The sequence below is a fragment of the Poecilia mexicana genome, unplaced genomic scaffold (assembly GCF_051168715.1).
Source record: "Poecilia mexicana isolate PSO_F unplaced genomic scaffold, ASM5116871v1 scaffold_3, whole genome shotgun sequence".
Classification (NCBI taxonomy): domain Eukaryota; kingdom Metazoa; phylum Chordata; class Actinopteri; order Cyprinodontiformes; family Poeciliidae; genus Poecilia; species Poecilia mexicana.
This window is the reverse complement of record NW_028263372.1, coordinates 2,571,956-2,592,151: the sequence shown is the minus strand read 5'-3', so window position 1 is coordinate 2,592,151 and position 20,196 is coordinate 2,571,956. Positions and strand designations below refer to the sequence as shown.

Here is a 20,196-nt window from a genome sequence, read left to right as displayed (position 1 = left end):
TTGAAATCACTTTGCATTACTGCGCGTTACTATTTTATTTTGTGATTTAATGTTATTTCCTCTGCATCTTGGGGAGTGACCACCGTTTCTGCAATAGTGTCAGCAGAAGAGAAATGGAAACAATGGAGGGAGGAGAGAGATGCGCATCTCGTTGCTGGAAAAACAGGAACTATTTAGAGTTTCTGTCGCCAAGTCCGATTATTATAAGCAGCTTTGTGCTTGTTTTTTTCTAAAGTCGCTTGCAGATTTAATGATACGCGGGTTGCGGTTTTTGGGCTTGGAAATAAGCAGACTCATAATAAATCCCAGAATTTGTCTGTGTTGACCAGATTAAAACCCTTCTTAGAGTTTTCCAGACAATAGTGGAACAAAGAAATTACAAACTTTTTTGTACTGTTGTAACCATTAAACAATCTGCTCTTCTTATAAGTTGAGACACATTGTTGACGTTATAAAATAACCTGCAATTAAGTTTTGGCAAAGCTCAATGTAATTTTCACAGGTGGTGGAGCGTTGTCAGCAGCTGCTGAAAGTAACTAAAAAAAGTTACTTTTAATGGGTCAAATCAAGTAATCAGTAATCTAAGTTATTTTTTCAAAGTAACTATGCCATCACTGACCATGACCACTAAAAAGTCATTCATAAAGCAGGTTAAAGTTATATTAAGTTTCTATGGTAATTTTCTTGCTTTACTAGGATGACTGAGAAATGCTAGCAAGGGTTATGTTAAAACTGAAGTTATTTTCTTTGGACCTAAAGAACAATCTGAAGTCAATGAAAGGTTTCAGTTATTACAACTACAAACCAGCGATCAGATGTGACATTTGGTGAGTGATGGACTCAGACTTGAACCTTTAGAGCCACATAAAGACAGTTGCAAAGTCTATGAAGCCTTTAAGAAGAACATCTCCAGGATTACACACTAACATCTCAGCAAGATCTTTTTCAGGGGGGCCCAAAGTGGGTCCTGGAGGCCCGACATCCTGCATGTTTTAGTTCTCTCCCTGGTTTAATGTACCTGGATCAAATGATGGCTCATTAGAAGGTCTAAGAAGAACATTGACAAGTTGAAAAGGTTTCTACCTCCAGGGAGAGAACTAAAACATGCAGGATGCCGGGCCTCCAGGACAGACTTTGGACACCCCTGATCTAGAGAAACATGCATTTATCTTTAGTTGCATTGATTACTGCAACACTGTCTTCACAGTTCAATCTGAAGAGACTCAGACGGAGAGAGGGAAGCAGTTGAAAGGGTTTAATGACAAAACAACATGAAAATAAATACAAAGTTCTTTGGCGATCAGGCCCCGGCCGGGGACGTCGAGCTGGACTTCGATAAGCTCGATGAACGTTCCTGATGCAGCGAGGGAATGTAAACCACCCGGGGCCTGTGCTGGTGGCGGCGGTCAGAGGATGATGAGGCCTGAGAGCTGGGAGCTGAAGGTGGAGGTGGGGTGGCGGTGGGTTGATCGGGGCTGGTAAGCGGAGGAGGCTGGGAGTGAAGGTCCTTTTGAACCAGAGCCTGGACGATGATTGGCTGGAGTGAGGCTTGGACCTGCGTTGATGGGTCCGGGTTGCGGAGAGGGAGGCATTGATTGCAGGGCCAGGTGCGCCAAAAGAGTCTTCCAGCCTGAACTTCAGTCAAGACTCCATTTCAATCTGGAGAGACTCAGACGGAGAGAGGGAAGCAGTTAAAAGGGTTTAATGACAAAACAACATGAAAATAAATACAAAGTTCTTTGGCGATCAGGCCCCGGCCGGGGATGTCGAGCTGGACTTCGATAAGCTCAATGAACATTCCTGATGCAGCGAGGTTAATGTAAACCCCCCAAAACGGGGCAGAGGCCGGGGCCGAAGCCAGGGAAGGAGGTGCTCAAACTGGGTTTCGAGAGTGACTTAGGAACGGGAGGAGGCAAAATAAGGAGGTGACTTAGGCATTAGAGGAGGAAACTAGGGACTCGATAAGGAGTGAGGTGGATAAGGGCCAAACGGGGGCGCCCCGGAGGGGTAGTGATTGGCTGCTGGGAGATGTAGGCCAGCAGAGGTTGCCGGGGGGCACAGAGCGAGGGGATGCTGGTAGATTAAGGCCAGCAGGGGACGCCGGAGCGTATGTTGGCGAGAGGCTGGTAGATGTAGGCCAGCTACTGGTGACTGGGGCGATAAAGGTTTAGCGCTGGTAGATGAAGGCCAGCTGCTGTTAACTGGGGTGAAAGGTGAGGTGCCGGAAGAGGGAGTTGATGGGGCATGAAGCTAATTAGGGTGAAGGTAGAGGAGGGCCTGGGGTAGAGATGGGTGGAGCTAAGGCGCGATGTGGGAGGGTTTCTAAGGAGAAACGTTACCTGGGCTGGGCTGCACGGGGATGGGGAAAGAGGTGTGGGATAGAGGAAAAAGAAAGTTTGGACTAAAAGGGCTAAAAGCTACAATGGGACCAACCAATGGAACTTGAGGTCCAAGACCGCTAGATCTCGGGAGGGGACGAAAAAAATTATCTGGAGTGGAGAACTCGCCCAGGCGGAGGAGGCCGTAAAAAGCCAAAAGAAACGAGCTTGAGAGGAGAGATTTCAGATAGGGGGAGTAGGGTTTTAACTGAAGTGCGATGAGCAGGTCTTTGAGGATGGGGAGAGTAATGGGTAGACGCCTATCGGGGAGGGTGGGATGCTGTTTAGATATGCCCTTCAGAAAAAGTTTCACGGCGTGGTTGGAAAAAAGGCTTAGCAAAGGGAGGGGCTGGTGAAGCTGCGAGAAGAAGTTCGCAGGCACCTCTCTACTCCCATACACGTTTCAGTACTAGCGTCTCTTCTCCATTCTTCTCAGTACTAGCGTCTCTTCATACATTCGCAGCCAGGAGGCTGCGAATGTATGAAGGCTTAAAACAAGAGTGCTCGAGGCAGAAAGTGGCGAAGGCCAGGACGGTGTTGGTGGAGATGGGTAACGGGGGAACTCGGTGAAAGGAGCAGAATTTAGTGAATTTAGACCAAGCGTAAGAGTAGGATTTAAACGTGGAGGGGGCTAGGCCATTCTTGATGTGAAATTTGGCTGACTGCAGCAGGGGGAAGAGGGAGGCGGGAACTAGTCCAGGCAGAGGCTCCAGAGAGAGGGCACCGGAGTTGGAAAAGGGCTGGCTGACGGGCAGAGTTGACGGAAAGTCTGGAAACAAAGGCGAGACAGAGCGTCGGCGATAGCATTTGCGTGGCCCGGGACGTGACGCGCAGAGATGATAAAATTATGGATCACCAATTGCCATGTAATACGGCGTAGAAAAGGCATGATAGAACTGGAGGAGGAGCGACCTTTATTGATGGCCTCCACGACAGCAGTGTTATCGCAGAAAACGACAATACGTTTGCGAACCCATAAATGTCCCCAGACGCAGCAAGCGGCTGCAATGGGAATGATGTCATAAAAAGCCGAGGATTCGGAGTGAGGAAAAAGGGGGAGCCATTTCACAGCGAACCATCTGTCCTGGAAAAAACCGCCGAAGCCCGCAGAAGGCGCCGCGTCTGTGAAGAACTGCATAGCGTCGGCGGGGGAGATGACGTCCTCGTAAAAAAAAAAAAAAAAAAAAGAGATGCCGTTCCAATGGTCTAGCAGTTCGGACCAGAAGGAGAGATCGGACCAGAGAGACCTGATCGAGCAGGTGAGGAACCGAATTGGCGAGATCGAGAAGCCGGGAGATAAAGGAGCGCCCTTGCGGAATAATGCACATGGCGAAGTTGAGGTGCCCGAGCAGTGAGAGAAGGTCGCGTTTGGACAGGACGGAGGATGAAAGATGACTGCAGGAGATCTGACGAATGCGGGCCAATTTGTCCTCGGGCAGGGAAGCTAGCATCTGATCGGAATCGAGGTTAATGCCGAGAAATTCGAGCTTAGTAGATGGGCTGAGAGTTTTTTCGCGGGAGAGAGGAACGCCGACGTGGAGGAAGAGGTCTTTCAGGGTTTGCAGTGAGGTGGGGGGGGAAGAGGGGGGATCGATGAGCAGGAAATCATCGAGGAGATGGAGCACGGAGGGGAGTCTAGAGATGTTAAGGAGAATCCAGCAGAGAGCTTCTGACAGCGTGTCTGACAGGTGCCACTGGGACGGATGCACGGGCATGATCTTAAAAGCGTCTGATGTCGGCTTTGGCGAGCAAGGCGTGCCGCCCGGCCGTTTTACTGAGCGAGATAGCGTGATCGACGGAAGCGTAAAAAAGAGAAAAGGGCGGTTTTGGGATGAGACCGTTTATGCTAGCGTGGGGACCCGAGTGGGGAGCAGACAGGTCCAAGATCAGCCGTTTTTTCCCCGAATATTTGCGAGTAGCGACTCCGAGGGGATTAACGCGATAAAAAAAGTGGGGGATCTAAAGGGACCAATAGCGTAGCCTTTGGACACCTCCTTTTGGAGGAGCGAAGAAACGACTGCCGGTTCTTGGAGCGCGGATTGACGGTTAGATAGAGAGGGAAGGGAAGGGGGACTGAGGGGCGCCGATCAGAAAGCCCTGAGAAAGACCGGAGATTAGGAAATTGACGAAGGTGCGATCGGGGTGGAACTGGAGAAGAGACGCTAGTACTGAAACGTGTATGGGAGTAGAGAGGTGCCGAGAAACTAAAGCTTGGAATCTCGACGGTTTTTGATTGGAAACGGGCGGCGGGGGCAGACTGACTTGGGGTGGGCTTCGGCGCAGAGGCTGCATACGTGGAGAAAAGCACAGGCGGGAAATGAGCAGACGCTTTCGTTGAAATTATTGCAAATCGGCATTCGGTTAAATACCTGGACTGTCCTGCTGTGGCGATCTGTCGGGAGAAGGGGAGGAATAGAATGCGAAGAAGCAGCGGTGGAGCGGTTGGCTTTAAAGGGGAGAGATGGACAAAAGGAGCTCTGGTGCCCAGAGCAACCGCAAAGATTACAGGTGACTGCGTGGGTAAGCATGATGAGGATTTCCGTGTCTAAAATAGACCAGTCTAGGCGCTGACCAGAGCGGGAAAGGACTGCGGCTGCTTTGGAAGCGAAGGCTTTGATAGAACAGCGACCTGCCATATTGGCAATAAGCAATAAGCAATAAGAGCGAGGTCGGGGTAGACAGAACAAATGACGTCTCTATAGATGCTGAAAGCGGCTACGAATTGGCCCATAGAGAGGTCCTTGGAGAGACGGGGGTTGGATGTTTTGAGAATAGCTGTGAACTGTTCTGAAGAAGCGACGTGCTGGTCGACTTCGGGGGAAGGCAGAATGATGGAAGCCAGATTTATGAGCTGGCCCTGGAGTATTTTGGTGCGAAGCCGGGGAGATATGTTGGCATAGACTGGCGTATATGACGAGCCTGGAAGATGGAGAGTGTGGGGGGGATGACTCAGTGGATTTAAAGAGTGAGCGAGACCGGCGCCGCCTACTTACCAGTAGGCGCCGCCGGATGGGCGTTGGCGAGGGTGAACGCCGAGGTGGGAGGGAGGAGGGCGGGTTGGGGGGGGGGGGAAAGCGCCGATGGCGGGGGCAGAGGGCGTGGTGGCGAAGCCAGCGGTGGTCTGGAGCAGTAGAGCGGAGAGCGAGGTAATGGAACGCTGAAGGGAGTCCATGGAGGCGGCGAACGAGTCGGTGAGTGGGTGCGGCTGGGCCGAGGAAGGGGTGGGGGGTGGAAATGGAGGTCCGAAGAAGGACCGGGCCTTCCCTGGTTGAGGTCCGGGATGTGAAGAGCAGAGTCCTGAGTCGGGCGAGGAGAAGGGCCTTGGGCGCGCTGAGCCGGTGGGGAGGAGGCTGGGCGTCCTCTGCGACGTTTGGCCGGTGGATCGGCGGATTTGCAGGTTCGCTTCCTGCGGGTCGGGGGTGGCGAGGGGGAACAAGCGAAAGGGTGAGGAGAGGAGTCCCTGGAAGGCAGAAGGGCGGAAAGAGAAGCGATCTGGGAGGACCGGAGGCCTGGGGTGAGCGTGATCCCTCTCGACCTGAGGGCAGAAGCTGGAGACGGGGGATCCGGGCGGGTAGCCAGGCGAGCGCTACGGGGCGCGGTGGGGAAGGACGGAGGGACGGAGGGACGGGGTCTTGCAGGGAGGTAGCTGGAGAGCCGGGAACAAAGTCGGAGTCGGACATGAGGAAATGCATGCCAGGACGATCGAGGCGAAAAGCGTTTGATCGGGGCTGGTAAGCGGAGGAGGCTGGGAGTGAAGGTCCTTTTGAACCAGAGCCTGGACGATGATTGGCTGGAGTGAGGCTTGGACCTGCGTTGATAGGTCCGGGTTGCGGAGAGGGAGGCACTGATTGCAGGGCCAGGTGCGCCAAAAGAGTCGTCCAGCCTGAACTTCAGTCAAGACTTCATGTCTGCTTGTGTTCTCACTAAAACCAGGAAGTCAGAGCACATAACACCAGTGTTAAAGTCCCTACACTGGCTCCCTGTAGCTCAAAGAATAGACTTTAAAATACTGTTAGTTTATAAATCACTGAATGGTTTAGCACCACAATACATTAAAGATCTGTTATTGCTGTACCAACCGTCTAGACCCCTCAGATCTTCTGGTTCTGGTTCTGGTCTGCATCCAGAACCAGAACCAAACGAGGAGAAGCAGCATTCAGTTTCTATGCACCAGAAATCTGGAACAAACTTCAAGAAAACTGTAAAACAGCTGAAACAGTGAATGTTTAATTCTAGATTAAAAGCCCACCTGCTTAGAGTTGCTTTTGAATCCTAATCATGAAACATTACTCAATAATCTGATGTGCAAAATATAATGTCAACTTTGTATTTTTGTGTTTTTATGATGTAAAGCACATTGAAATGCCTTGTTGCTGAAATATGCTATACAAATTAAAATGTCATTGCTTGATAAAGCTCTAAAGGGAAGATTAACTTTTTTATTTTATCTTTATTTAACTAAGATCTCAGTGAGAATTTAGTTGATTCTCACTGAGATCTGCTGTGTTGACCAGATCAAAGACCTGGTCAATACAGCAGCAGCAGCCCTCCAGGTGGGAGAGGATCAAAAACCAGTTCAGCTCAACAAACTGCAGAACATCCATAGACAACAAGGAGGCATAAACAGGAGTGGAAGTAGGGGGTTACAGCAGGGTACTGCGTACCCCTAAAAAATTTAGCGGGGTACGTACCTGCAAGAGAGAGGAGCAGAAGTCAGCTGTAGAAAATCAACGAGTTCACTGAGCAGCCGTGACTGATTAGTTTTGAGAACAATCTAAAACTTAATAAATAATAAAAACTTAATAAATAACTTTTTCCCCATTTCATATTGTTTCTGAACTGTTCGTGTTTTACTAGAGCAGGGCTGCAATATGTGGATCGTGGAAGGTTTTGAGTTGATCTCGGCATTAGGAGACAAACTGAACGCTGCCAGGAGGCTGAGACCAGCAGGTCCTCCTCTGATTGGCTTAAAACGTTCCTAACTTTATTAAAGAACAAAAAAAATCAACAAGACGTGTTCAAATTAATGACCCAACAACAATAATAATCAACGGCTCAATCAATGGCAACGGCTGTGCTTAAATGACAGAGAGAGACGGAGAGTAAAAATGTGCGAGTGGTTTAGAGTTGATCACCTGTTCAGTTATTTTACCTTTGTTTACCTTTGCTGTGGCTCATCACAGCTGCTGTAGTTTCTGAACGTTCAATAAACGACAAACTTGGACTAATTACCTCGTTCTTTGTGAGTAAAACGTCATTTACAACAAACACCAAACACAGTAAATATGTTTCATTAAGTATTTAACAAACAAATGGCTTCTACCGCGATAATTATGTGAAATTAAATTAATTGTCTAATATAAAAAAGTAGTTTGGTGCTGTCGGGCTCAGAGTCTGAGAGGCTTTTCCTTTATCAAACAATTTTTTTTTGCCTCTTATTTAGTGGAAATATTCATGATGAGATTTTCTCCAAAATGAACCTATTTCAACCTTTATAGCTCCACTGTTGAAAATGAGAAGCTAACATTCACAAATGACAGTGAAATAAAATCCAGTCCAACATCTGGAACCTGTTGGAGGAAAAATATCCCAACTTCAGAAGATGAGCTTTAACCTAACAGCTCTGTGGTTCCTCCTGTCAGTATGAGAGTCATAACATGATGGGTGAGGAGGAGCCATGTTAGGAAGATGAAGTGGAAGCTGCAGGATCTTCAGAACAAACAGGTCATGATGCTGGGCTACTGATTATCCGTCTGTCTGGACACAGGATCAGTAGAACCAGTTTAAAAGCTAAAATGAATGGTTATATGCCAGACATGGAAAACTGGGATGCTCTCCATGCCATGATGCTCAGGATTTAGGTCTCATGGCATCTCAAGGTGTCAACATTGCATCCAGTGGGCTGAGAGAAATACAGCTTTATTTTGTAGCAATTCAAGAGCTACCAGCTTTTATTGCTTTGCCAAAAAATTAATCAACATAGAAACTTTTTGTCATAGTACCCCCAAGAATTTAAAACTACTTTCACCCCTGGGCATAAGTCTCAAGTTTCCTTGTTAAAAGACAAGAAGTAGCTCTCAGAATAGTTTTATAAATAAAAACATACTGAGCTCTTGTGTATATAAATGTCCAGTAAAACTGAGTACAAACTATTTGTAAAGGGATCACAGTTGATTAAAAATTTCAAATTGTCATAATGTGAATATACAGACCCAAATGCAGCAGGCGAGCAACCAGGAAGTAAGATGAAGATGACTTTAATGGTGAATAAGCAGCTCGGCTGAGTGGTTGGCTCAGCACCAACAGTACAGGAAACAAGTGACGAAGAGCGCTGACGCCATCACAGGACTTAACCAGTTCAACTGAGACGACGAAACGACAGACCAATGACACGACAGAGTTGACAAGAGACAAAGACAACAGGAGGGCTTAAATACACAGGGAGACAATCACAGGGAAACAAGGAACAGGTGACAGTAATCAACGAGTAGACAGGACAACACAGAACCCAGATCTAAATAAACTCACAGAAAAACCCAAATCCTAACACAAAATGAATTTCAACTTCATGTTACTGATTCATGCAATCAGTAACATTACAGTAATTTATTTATTTTCTTATTAGCTTGTCTGTCTCTAGTAAAACCAAAAAATTAAAATAAAAGATCACATTTTGTTTATCATGATTGAAAGGGTATCTTCTATTTAATTTGTTTAAAACAAACAGTTGAAGTGGGTTACCTTGGTGACAGATGTAGGCCAAATAAATGACTGAATCATGTAAGTGGTGATAAAGTCAATATTAAATTGTTGGATTATTTTAGGAAGTTATCAATTGTCTCAATAGGATCCATGGATTGATCATGTCTTCTAGAAGTAAGCTCAGAAAATTTGAATGTTGTGAAAATGTTTGCGAGCAGTGAACATTTTCACAAACACTTAAATGTCTGAAACATTTTCACAAACAAAAGCGAAGGAACTGTTTAATGAAAGAGACAATTTACAAGAGCTTGTGGAGGTAATCACTTAAATATCTAAAAGATAAAAAAATGGTTTGATAAAAACTAATTTGCACCATATTTAAGCACAACTAAATCAGAGAACAAACACTTATCAACTTCAACTTATTCTTCACAATTTGTACATCAAATACAAATTGTGAAGTCTCAACCCAAACCGATTTTGTGTAAAGGAACCTCATTTAGATCAGAAGTAACTTTATTTCTGCTGATCTAAGTTATTTTGGGGTAATATGTCCGAAGTAACACTGAAAAAAGAGAATGGACTTACAACTTTAAAAATGAGGTAATTTGTTACATGTAATCAAATTAAGTTTGTTTGACTCTATTTACATCATGTCAAAAACTTTATTTAGTTGGATAAACAATTTGATTACTTGTATCAAATTAACTCAGTTTTTTTTATGTTTAGGGTTTTAGTGCGTTGAGGTCAATATGTACTCAACAGAAAAGAGTAAAAATATTTTGTCAGGTTGACAAAATAAATACAGCAAATAACCTTCAACTAGGAAATGTACAGAAAGTACAAACTGTCTGGAGTTGTATGAAATTATGATATACACTTTAGTCTGAATTTCAAAATGTGCAAGCATTATCTAGTTTTAAAAAACTATTGAAATTTATTATATTCAAATAAGTAGTAAGGGAATATATATATATATATATATATATATATATATATATATATATATATATATATATATATATATATATATATATATATATATATATGTATATATATATATATATATATGTATATATGTATATATGTGTGTGGAGTTGAGACAATGTTTATATATATTTATATATCTTAATCAGATAAGCATTCAGTAAAACATTACATGATCTGATATGAACATATATCTTAATCAAAAGTTTTGACACCTAGGTCCATATGTGTTTACTTCTTCCTACTTTATGTAGAACAGAAAAGTAACTCAGTCAATGTATGTGGTTGTACATATTTGTGTAACTATTCTAGCTGAGTTTGTTTTCCAGTTTTCTTATTTCCTTTAGCTTGAATACTTTGCACATTGTTTGTTCCCTGTACAGTAAATTGTTTTGTATTTTAAATGTTTAAATAAATGTGTCTTTTAGTCAAGCACATTACCAGCATCGGTTCTTTGTCTGCGTCAAAGCCTCAGCCTGCTCATCAGCACCTCTCACACAGCCTCAGGCTGTCTTTGGGTTACATCTCATTCATTTTTTGCAACACTAGGAAATGCAGGAACTTTTATTTAATCCATCTCCTTCCGAACTTGCAGACCCTATTCACATGCTTGCTAATTCATCACCCAGGCTGCACTTGAAATTCTTCAGGACTTAACACTGAATTTTAAAAAAGAAAAGTTGTGCATTCCTCTCAGCGGTGAGCACAAAGTAGATCTCCAGGTTCTATTTATTGAGCTCAATAACCGCGGATATGAATCAGGTGTGCCGATCGATCGGCCACCGATCATAATAGGCCGATTTCCATCAAAAAGTGATCGCCGATCACGGTCTCTTGTTGCCGATCATCACCTGCATCTCATGTCCAGCCTGCCTGTGCAGCTGGTCTCCTCTTTCCTTCACTGCGCAAACGCGCAGCAACAAATCCTAATCGATGTGGAACTATAACGCACTGAGTGAAAGGGGAAGTTTGTGTGTTGTGGCGGAAAATTGAAGTAGGTCAAAATGCATCAACACAACGAAGCTAATATGGCATAAAAACAATGAGATACTCGACGGAGTTTGGCTACATCGAGGCTCACTGCAGTAAAAAAGACATACGGAGGATCAGACAGCAGGTAAAGCAGCGCACAGCTACAAACACTCACCAGATTAGCATGACGGTCAGAAAGCTAAACAAATAACCCGCAAAATTATTGAAGTCTTCGAGCTGCGATGTCAGACGCTGGTTCTGCTCTCCTGTTGAACCGCTGCTACGCTACAGGTAGTAATATCTGACAGACGGAGCGCCGCTTCTGCTCCACCTGGTAGTGACTCTCACACCGAACCTCTGCTTGGAGCTGCAGCATCTAACCTAAAAAAATACATTTTACATACGTATTAAAACGTTCGCTGTCCTAACATGAGACAGATAATCTCTGAAAAAATAATCCATCTCCTCCCTGTTCTGCATAATTACTCCGCTCAGTCAGAAACAGCCAATCAGAGCTAGCAGTAACCTGCTAGCCGCCATGCTAACAGGAAGTTTTCATTCAGTAACTCTGGATTGTTTATTGTAATGGAACCTGTTTCTGCCTTTGAATGTTAAGTTTTATACTTGGATCTTTTGGCAATGTTGAGAGGTTTTATTTTGACTCTTTGCATTATTTAGCCTCTTGTTGAGAACGAGAATCTCAATCGATGAATCATAATTTGTATTGACACACGGAGCATAAAATCAGCCAAGAAAAGCATTCAGACTTTACTTATTTTATTCACTTTCAGCGCTGAAAGGAGACACTTTACCATTACATCCGAGAAGAGTTTCTAAAAAAGTCTGTGCAGCGTCTGAGGAGAAAGAGGAGGGCAGCTGATTATATGAACTGAAGACACTCCCTGAAATCACACCATGTCTCTGTGGCCTGATAAGTTTCTGTTTCTCGTGAGAAATGGACCTTGGTGTCTAACAGAATCAAAAATGGTTACATTTTTGATTCTGTTAGACCTTTACTATGGGCCCTTTGTCTAACAGCATGTGAGTGACTCGTTCTCGGCCTTGGTGAAGTGTCTCTTTTAGAGCCCAACAGGGGGAATATAAACCCTAGAGTAGACACTGTCCCTTCCGGAAAACATCCCCTGAGGCTTTTACAGATCTTGACATACATTTCATCATTTCATAGGGTAATGAACTATTAAAGAACAAAGTCTGAAATTTTTGTGTTAGTTTTTATATATTTTTTGTAATCCAAATTAAAAAAGAATAAATGTTAAATTTTATGAAAATATAAAATGGGTGAAGTGTTAGGAGGACATAATTTTCATCTCTAAAGTAAAAAAGTATTAAAATTATATTCACTAAGTTGTTAGAGTTAACCAAAATGTAAATATAATAGAATGTTAGGGTGATATTTCAAAACTTAATAAAATGCAAAAATGAATAAAGTGTTAGGTTAATATTTAAAATGAATAAAAGGTAGATATTACTTAAAACTTAATAAAGTAAAATTAGAAATGTTAAGCTACTATCCTTTAAAGTCAATGAAGCGATAATGAGTAATGCGTTAAACAATTTGTTAGTAAGATAATAAACCAAACTTATTGAAATTTCTATGTAATATTTAAAAGTTAATGAACTACAGAAGGGATGTAATGTTAAACAAAATGAAATGGTAAGAAAAGTTTAGAAGTCTGAGTATTGAAAGGCAAAGAACAATGAACACATTCATAAAACGGCAAACCAATAAAATAAATCAGGATCAAGGGCAGCACAGTCAAAATATACTGATATGAATTAATTGTGATGAGGAAACAAGTAAAAATGCTCTCTAAGTAAAACGTACTAATAACGTACTTATAGTAATAAAATCTAATCATATCAGTCTCTCTATAGCGAGCCCTATCTACGTCAAATCAGTTTCTGCGTGTGTCCAGATGTAGAGCAGCTCGATAGGAAACCCCGACAGTGCCCAGGAGGCTTCAGTGGCGTTTCAGCTTTAACCCGGTCCACCAATCGTGGAAGGCGCCCACAGTCTCACACCCCGACCCAGAAAGGATTGGACTTCATTCTGCAACAGAAAAAACACAACAAAAAGCGAAATCAATGGATTATATAAAGAACATTAAAGTGAATGAAAAATGTTGTTTTGTCACTAGATACTAGTACTGCCCTTATACTATAGAAAGCTGGAGTTCAACGGTCGTCTTTAGGTTCTGGGAAACCATCTGATAGGCAGGTGGGGTTCTATTGGTACCGCTGCCCTTCTCTGTGTTGGAAGTGATGCACTGAACAGCCGAGGACCTCAGGCAGGGAACAGCAGCATCCACAGGTGATGAGGAGAGCAAGGAAGGTTCTTTAAGATTCTGCATCATCTGATTAGTAAATATAATGTCATTTTGTTTTTATTATTATTATTTAAAGGCTTCTCCTTGAAGCTGAAGATCAAGTTGTTTTTTTTTATACTAAGCCAATAGAGCATCAATATATCAGTAACATCTGTTATTTAAGTTCTCCTCTTAATAATAAATAAATGTTTAAATTAAGTAGCACATTTCAACCTTCAAGAATAACTTTGCTTGTTTTAAGTGTTGGCATATTCATAGGATCAGACAAAATCAGAAACCAAACAAAAAAATCATGTAAAGGATCAGAATATGAAATAAATGTGCAAAACTGCCCACAGTCATGTTTTATCAAAGAAATATCATTTGAAATGTATATAAGATTATCCCTAATAGAAACTTTACCAGAAATCTTAAACCATACATAAATCTTTTGCTTTTGTTATTTTAATTATTTTAATTAACTTTAATCAAATAGTCCTCATTTAACAAGAAGTAACAAGAAGGCTTGTAAAATATCATCAATATTGTGAAAAGTTAATGATCCGTGTTAAATTAAGATCCCTTGTAATTTGTTCCATTCATGACGACCCTATTTTGTCTCAGACCAAAAACTGTAAATTATGATTATGAGAAATGTTTAGGCATTGGATCAACAATTACACATAGAACTAGATTCTTTTTATTCTGTCAATCCTTTTGACCCCCTTTAATCAGTTCCATAATTGCTAATTTGTAAATCCCAATTTAGACCAATTTTTATATGAATCCTCATATTTTCTTCCCATTATACCCTCTATAATGATTAGCCTGTTTTTTTACAAGAATAAAGTTAACCCTGTCACTCCATATTTAACTGACTTATTTTATTCTCATCATGATTTTAAATCCCATAAGTTCAACAATTTTAACCTTTGAACAATTTGTTCTCTTGAAACCCTTCTATAAAATATTTGTTTAACTGAATTACCCTCCTTTGTAGTGTTTATCATATTTATCAATGTTTTTGGCAGTTTTGGGGAGAAATTTGATACAACTAGATTTATTAAATTGTATAATGTTCAGGTTAGACCTTTCTGCATGACTTGGTTAAACAAATAATTTTGAATTATAGCAAGAGAGAAGCAGCAATCAAACAATTTAAACTCTATTTTGTAGAAATCTGTTTGACACATGACATTGTTAATTTGAATGTATTCAATTCAGAATATTCAGTACTACTTTAGAAACTCATTCGATTAATTAAAACATTTGTGAATTTTGATTTAACCTCTTTTATATTTTGCTGAGGCCCAAAACTGAAAAATTTCTGAAAAATTTCTCAATAGATTAACTCAGAATTTGCTTGAATAGAGTAATTCCATGCATCTCCCCCTGTTTCTGTATTGAAACACTGTTTAGTGTTTCGGTACAGAAACTCCTAAGAAACCCACGTAAATCATTTAGCCCAAATTTGCTTTCATTGCTAACTGTAACAGTTGGATGTAATTTAACCAGGGTGTTTACACCTCAGTGAAAGAGTTTAACAGTTGATTGAAAAAATGTGCAGTAAACCCATAATTTTGTTGAGTAATTTTCCGAAGAGTAGATTTTCCTAAGATTTGAAATGGATTCCAAATAAATTTAAGTCATAACTTGAAATAATAGTCCTCATATTTGTAGCCACTGTAATTTTAGCCAACTAGAACTTAGACTATCCTTTTTTGTATTTGAATTGTGGTCGGATGTGCTTTTGTAAATCAGGAAATTAACAATTTTACCAACTTTTATCCTGTTTCAGTTGTTGTCCTGCTGGAGGAGAGAAACATATTAGCCAGATGTTGGACAATCAGAGTTATAATCATTCAGGCAAACAAAATATTTCTGTAAACTGCAGAGAGTTCTAACACCCTGCTGCACCGTTAAACTTATTCTGGGGGTCAAATAGCAGAGGTCAGAGTGCAAAGGCAGTAGATAATGAATTTGCTGTAAATAAACTCAGGTGAGAAAAAGTGGCATCACACAATTCAAAAATTCTAGAAAAACCTTTAAGAGCTACAAGGTTTTGTTGGCAGCCATTTTGCCTCCAACCTGTAGACTGAGGGAAATCCCAGGACCAACAATGGCAACAGACAGGACCGCCTCTGAGTCTCAGTCCGACTTTACATGTGATGTTCCATTTGCCCCATCAGAAACTGACCAGGGCAGCATCCAGTCCTGCTGTGCAGAAAAATCTGGACAAAGTATGTGGCCCCCCTTGTGTGGGAGAGGGAGAGATACAGCAGATGAATCATTGTTTTCAAACCTCCGTCTCACGTCGGGCAGAAGCTGTTGGTCTTTTCTGCCATAGGAGACCCTCAGAAATGACGCCTGGGTCTCGGCCTTCAGCCAGGTGTTTCCTCAGAGATCAGATCCTGTAAGCTGCAATCTGCCTTCAGGTGACAAATCAATCCAGCCTCACTGACCTCTGTAGAAGGTGTAAGAATCGTCCAGTAGGTCTTTGCTCTCAGACAGCTGTCCAGCAGAAGATGGCATAATTCATGTGTAGAAAGTGTAAATGTCCAAGTCAGCGTGGCTAAGAACAGCGGAGGCCTGACGCCGAAGCCACGCGATCCCCCATCTCATCACCTCATTGCACGGTTCTGAACCCTCAAAACCCGTCAGACCACAGGAAGCAGAACTGCTAGAGTAAAACACAAAGTAAATTAAGAAAATAAAAGTGTATGCCACCTTTTGCTCACATAATTATAAATTAAATGTCTTTTCTTTAGCTTGTGACGTAGATGAAGAGTTGCCTCTTTATTTTGTTTCCTTTGTTTTTGTTTCAGCCAGGCTCAGGGTCACTGGAGCGGCTCAGATAAGATCCACTGCCTCAGTCTCTGAGCTCCAAGGAAAGATAAAATAGAAATGCGTTAAGATGATTCACCCTCAGATGTTTCAGAATTAACCGATTGTGGAATCAACTCCTCTCAAAATTTAAACTCAAAAATTATTAAAAATTTAAACCAAATTTAGTATTTCAGTTACATACACTTTTCATTAATTGGTTATTCAAATGCATATGTAAAATAATTAATTTAATAGTGTCCAATTCTACACAAAAGCATCCTTGTGAAATTGCCACGTTTTAAGACAACTAGTTAAATTTCCTTAATAATTTAGGTCAAAAAGAAAACTAATCAAATATTCTTTATACTATTAATGAAAATGTTACCATTATCCTGATATTTTTCAAAACTGCTGAGTGTTGTATTTATGTATTGTTAAAAATTGTTCACATTTTATCTGAATTTTTCCCCGTGTCCCCTCAGGGGCTCCGTAGAAGTGTATAGTACTTTTAACCAAAATTTTCTTAATGACAACAATTACATCCAACTGTAACTTTATAAAATTAAAATTAGAGGTGATGCAGGAAATTCATGAATATTTAAATAAACATGGCATAGATATTGATTGAAGCTATTCAATTTTAAATGACCAATTTTAATTTAGTAAGAGCTTCTATATAACTCTGTACTTCAGTCATGCAGGAAGGCACTGTAAGAGCTCATTAAATAAACTCACAATATACCAATGTCAAATGAATAAATTCATAATTAACCATATCTATAAATCGACTAGGAACTAGAGTCTCTTTCTTCCCCACCCCCTGTTGATATAATTTAAAAATTTGAAAGCAATTTTGCATGTTACTATTCTCCAAAACTAAAATATTCCAGGGTGTCACAAAGTTTTCCAAATCTTCTGTCTAGAATTGAAAGTAGACGATGAGATGTTCTAAATGTAAAGTTTTATCAGAAATGTTTTATATTTCCCCCTTTTGTTTTCTTATGTAAATAGAAAACAAACAAAATATTGTTCAGACTCTTTTTTTTTTTTTTTACATATGTCTAAAATGTCCAACTGAAACTGTACTGCAAAGGCCAAAAGTTTTATTATTTTAAAGAGTTCAGATCAGAATTTGGATTGCTTTCCTAAAAAGCAGTGTCAATGTTTATTTTGGATTGACAAAAGAAAAATTGATCAATTTAGGCAGAGGAGCAAAACATGTAGACAAAAATTATGCAGTACTCTAAGATGTCTTTGCGTTTCAAATCAAATGTTTTGTTGGACTTGGATTCATGTATTAATTCAATCAAAATTTAAGGCACACAGATGTTGTGAGCCATTTGTTGTCCAATCAGTTTGTTTTTACATAATCAATTATTATCATATCCACTTTAAAAGTTTCATGTCCAATTTGTGCCTTTCTACCAAGACACGCATGTGTTTCGAAATTAGCAGTTAGTTCAGTTAGTAAATTAGTTGGTTAGTTGGTTTGTTATTAGAAAAATAAAAACAACAATAATATCAATAAAAATGAAAATTAAATAAAACATGTCAAACCAAATGAAACAGTCTCGTAATAAATGATGTCTGGTCTTAAACCCAAGCTGAAATGTGATTATTACTTTTCTAACGTATTATTTCCCAGTTTGAAGTAAGGTAACCGAATTATCTGGATTTAGAATCATAAATTGTCTTTGAGACAAGAATATTTTGTAATGAAACTTAATTGAATCTGGAGCTGTTTCATAATCACCTTTTAATTCATACAAATATTCATATTCATTTACCAATCCTGTTCCCTCTTTAGACATTTTAAGGGGACCAAGTGTCAAATAAAAAGGAATCATGTTTTTGATAAGATAATGAGAGACAAATTTTGATTAGTCCATGATAAAGTTCAAGTCTGGTATAAACCTCATTTTTAAAGTTTCATTAAGTTTAAATTTAACCCTGTCTACAGCTAAGCCGGATTTCAAAAACTTCAACCCATTAGATGTCTATTTTGTTTATAATTTTACCTGTTATGTAATTTCATTCATCCTTCATACAGTTAATTTTACTACATGTGAAAATAGTGAATTGTGCAGGATTAGTTTAGTTTCAACCAGTTTTCCCTCAGTGTCATTTATTCCGTCCAGCCAATATTTTCCCAAAGGCTGTCTGTTTAACAGGTCGCCTCCTTTCTGCACCAGGTATTCTAGCCCCTTTTTTTTTTAGTTTTTCTCTTTCTCCCTTATTTTCATATTCGTCATGCTTTGACAAATAAGTTATTAATGCTTCTATTTGCTCACCGAGCGCAATCCATGGCCCGATGCCCCACTTTGGATCATATTTTTCCTTTTCAAGTTCACCCTCCATCTGTTTAGGCTAAAATTTAGGCTCAAAAATCACCTCTTCTCTCTTTTCTCTTTTTTTTTTTTTAGCAGTTTTGCTCGCACGGCGGCGAGGAAATCAAACCCAGCAGACAAAATCAAAAACCTCCCACAGATTATAATTTCCCAATCTTGACCATGGTTTTAAAACACATTGCAATAAACATAAAATAGTACATTTAAACACATAACATCTGCTCAGCGGCAGAAGCTTACACACACAGCTGACACACACACAGAAATAGATCCACTCTTTACAGCTCCTATTTTTGTCCTCTTTTATCACTTATTACTTCACTTATTCACTTATTACTCTTTAGAGGATCAGACCGCGATCAACCTTTATCTTATTCTCTTATCTCTTTATTCTCTTGTCTCATCTTTTTTACCATGGTGGACCGCTTTCACCGCATTCGCGTTTCTCAAGCAAAGTCTCAGATTGGCTTAACGCGTTCTTTTCCGGGGGCAGTACTCCCCGAGGATAAAACCGACAAAACCTAGTCTTTCCCTTCCCTGCGTCCGGCAGAAGGGGGGGACGACCATTTCCCACTGCAGAGCCAATCGACCTTTTACTTTGACTATTAACTACTTAACTCTTTAACTTTAAACTTTAACTCTAACTTTACTCCTATGAACAACTCGAAAGCCTTTAGACAAACCAATCAAAAACAGTACGAACAATGGCTGACAATTTAGACAACTCAAGCAGACAGACCTGGGAAACAGTACAATGGTGTATATTAAGGAACAAGTGTCCTTACCTTTTATTTGGGCCCTACACCAGAGTACTGTTCCGGAAAGTCTGCGCCTGAACGGCCAGTCCAATCTCTGCTCATGTGTCAACACAGAACCATCCTCTGCTACCATCTGTTGAGAACGAGAATCTCAATCGATGAATCATAATTTGTATTGACACACGGAGCATAAAATCAGCCAAGAAAAGCATTCAGACTTTACTTATTTTATTAACTTTCAGCGCTGAAAGGAGACGCTTTACCATTACATCCGAGAAGAGTTTCTAAAAAAGTCTGTGCAGCGTCTGAGGAGAAAGAGGAGGGCAGCTGATTATATGAACTGAAGACACTCCGTGAAATCACACCATGTCTCTGTGGCCTGATAAGTTTCTGTTTCTCTGAGGAATGGACCTTGGTGTCTAACAGAATCAAAAATGTAACTCTTTACTATGGGCCTTTTGTCTAACAGCGTGTGACTCTTTCTCGGCCTTGGTAAAGCATCTCAACACTCTTCAGAGCCTTCATGTGTTTTCAGTCTGTTAAAGATAGTATATCGATAGCAGTACAATTTGCACAATGCCTGTTTTGTTTTGTTTTTTTCATGGACAAAGTTATTAAAAACAAGTTTTTAATGTGAATTCATGGTTCCTTTTTCCACATAATGTAACCGGTAGTATTTATGATTAAAAAAAAAATAATTATGTGATCGGTATCGGTGATCGGCCCTCATGAGTGATCAGAATTGGCAGGAAAAAACCTGATTGGCACATCTCTATGCTAAGCAGTCAAAAATCAAATGAGTGGTGTTGTGGAATTTTTTCGTTAATAAAGAGTGAGGAAAAACTGTTTCAAATCCAAAGAACCACAGAAAGAATATATTCTTAATCAGTATTTAGTC

General features: G+C 40.7%; 1 pseudogene; it reads right to left on the bottom strand.

Annotated features, from left to right (window-relative positions):
* Window positions 1-1,240: 1,240 nt before the first annotated feature.
* LOC106910693 (uncharacterized) lies at window positions 1,241-15,898 on the bottom strand (annotated as a pseudogene).
* Between the last annotated feature and the right edge of the window lie 4,298 nt (window positions 15,899-20,196).